This window comes from Triticum aestivum, chromosome 4D (assembly GCF_018294505.1).
Source record: "Triticum aestivum cultivar Chinese Spring chromosome 4D, IWGSC CS RefSeq v2.1, whole genome shotgun sequence".
Classification (NCBI taxonomy): domain Eukaryota; kingdom Viridiplantae; phylum Streptophyta; class Magnoliopsida; order Poales; family Poaceae; genus Triticum; species Triticum aestivum.
In genome coordinates, this window is record NC_057805.1 from 147,606,962 (window position 1) to 147,610,064 (window position 3,103).

The following is a 3,103-nucleotide window of genomic DNA, read 5'->3' on the forward strand; positions in this document are numbered from 1 at the left end:
GTTTGTATCTCTCTCACAGAACCCCACATAGGTGGTGTACGTATACAAGAAGAGAATAGGTGCACCGTGCACGTACTCATGCTTCGTGCCTAGCCACACCCGCGCGGGTACACGGTGGAGCTCATTTCTGTACGAAATGGCAGCCCATGTGCTAATTTGAACGCGTGTAGCGGTTGTTTACCTACGGAGGTTGTCTACCACACGTGCACGAAACAAAGTTCGACTTGATGCGTTGGCGCGTTATTTTTAAATAAAGTTATATCGCTCAATGGCACGTACACAGAATATAAAATGATTTTTATGGAGAAAAAGGTAGTCCGCTCCACTATATACAATGGAGCCTGCCTGCCTGGTTTGTCTCTCTTCAGAGTATCTCACACAAGGCTGCGGTGGCCTCTCTCTCTCCCCGTTGGTCACTGATCCAGCCGCATCCCGTCCGCCGGCGGAAAGGGAGGACGTGCATCGTTTCTCTGCTCGACGGCGCCGAGGCAGCACGTCCTGATCTACGGTACACGCCGTTCTCTCTGACCAAGCTCCAGCGTGGTAGGGCCTACGCCACCTGCTCGCTGTCGTAGTATGGGCAGATTCCGCCCGCCGCCGCTCACCTAGTTACATCCCGACGACCTCCAGGTATCCCCTCTTGCCTTGCTCCACTGCCCGTCTTCCCATGTCGCTGCATGTGGATCTTCCATAGTTCTTTTCCCAAAACGTAGCTCGTCCGGCGTACTTCCCATATTTCAATCTCATCCTCACACCATTTTAGACAAACACAACTATGTTGTTATCTTCCCTTAGGACAAGGAATATGCTTATTTTTTGTCATCGCATGTGTCATCAACTGTTATTGGCCAGTAATTGTTTCCTTTCTACCTCTTTTTTGCAAACAGGGCTATCCGTTTGACCTCGCTGCTATTGCGACCTTTTGGTGAACTGCACAAATCACTTTTTTTCTTAAGAGTGTTTTGTGCGGTTCTACCAAAATATCACACGGGCAACGTCTCTACATTTCAGTGCGACTGCACAAAGGGAGATTGGTTTTGCTCTATCCTCCTCATCCAACTCCGAGCCTAATCTTCTCCAACTAGTTAGTCTTAAGAGAGACTACAAAGGTGGCCGGCTTCTATTTGTGTGTTTATTGTTTCATCAGCAGTCCTCTACTATCGTAATCACACTTAATATCTTTGGAACAGGGACGCTCAGCTCTATTTTAGTGGACCTGCACAAAATGATCGGAATGTTGCATGCTCCAGACAGCTACTTTTTTCCCAACATGCCATGTTTTTTAGACAGAGTTGGGGGACGTTGCTGCCAATGAAAGCATGGATCAATTTTAGTTTAACACCTTCTCACAACTTTGTCTTCAGTTGTGATGTAAATATTAGCTCTGATTAGCAAGGAAGTTAGTTTTTTATTGTTTCCCAAAGAGCATCGATGGCAGTACACACGAAACAAAAGCTAAAAGCTCACACCATTGTACAATTTCATGTCGCTGGAAAATTATTTGTATAGTACGTCAATTATGTAGACAAATGCTGGATGCTTGATAGCATTCAGAAGCCTCTTCGACATCCGGCTCTATGTGCCATGCACAAAATTATACTCCTTCGTTCCTAAATATTTGTCGTTTTACAAATTCAAATGGGCATATTTTAGAGTGTAGATTCACTCATTTTGCTTCGTATGTGTACTCCCTCCATTCCTAAATATTTGTCTTTCTAGAGATTTCAACAAGTGACTACATACAGAGCAAAATGAGTGAATCTACACTCTAAAATATGTCTATATACATCCGTATGTAGTAGTCCATTTGAATCTCTAAAAAGACAAATATTTGAGTAGTCACTCGTTGAAATCTCCAGAAAGACAAATACTCCGGAGTATATTTAAGAACCGAGGGGGTAGTGAACAGCCGCATGGGAGACTCAGACCGGTCGTTGCGCCGCATTAATAGTGAGTAATGAGCAGTCAAATCATAAGCCCCACCTTTCGAGTAGATGATTTTTCATATAAAAAACTTTTTAATCCGAGTTCGTATGCAAAAGTTATGCCCATTTTACAAATTCCAGAGAGATTTTGCAAATAAAGTCGAAATTCATATTTGTAAATTTTCCCAACAAGTAGACCACATGTCACATGGGAAACTTATTTTCTTTTATTTTTTTGACATTTCCATCATTTTCTTTTATTTTTTTTGAAAACTGAAAAGGCGGTCCACGGGGGGGTGCATTCGGTGGGATTTTTGGGCCAAGTTAGTAATGGCGCACCGTGGTAGTGGTGCGCCATTACTAGTTCAAGGTGCGCCATTACTAGTTCTAAAAAAAGGTGCATTCGGTGGATTTTTTGGGCCAAGTTAGTAATGGCGCACCATGGGAGTGGTGCGCCATTACTAGTTTTGAAAAAAAAAATGAAAAAAAAATTGAAAAAAATACTAGTGGCGCACCGTGGATGTGGTGCGCCATTACTAGTTTAACTAGTAATGGCGCACTATCCTCGGGTGCGCCATTACTAGTTTTGCAAAAAAAATAAAAAAAATTGTTACTAGTGGCGCGCCGTGGATGTGGTGCGCCATTAGTATTTGGACACTAATGGCGCACCAACACATGGTGCGCCATTAGTATATAGTAGTGGCGCACCACATGTGTGATGCGCCATTAATGTCAATATTATCTATAGCCCTTTTCCTAGTAGTGCTTATTCCTCTCCTACACATATGCATGGATGCCGATCGATCTCCCTTAATACATGAGGTAGATCGATCTCCCTTAAGACATAAGGTAGGCCTCTCCCCTCCTCCACACATATACCAGCCATTGTACCTCTATAATTAATTAGGCCTCCCTTCCCCCCCCACCACACACCGATAGTCGAGCGTTGTAGGTAGGTATCCATGCCAGAGAGACAAACTGCACATGTCCCCTCTCACGTTCCACTAGGCCAGCCACTCTATAGCTTTGACGTGGGCACACACAAATTCGATGGCACTCTTTATCGATCGCGTGCGCGCACACACACATCATCCCTCTCTTCGATTCTATGGACACCTTAAGCCGATGATACCTCCACTCTCTTCTCGTGGATCGCCCCCTCTATATATATGATATGT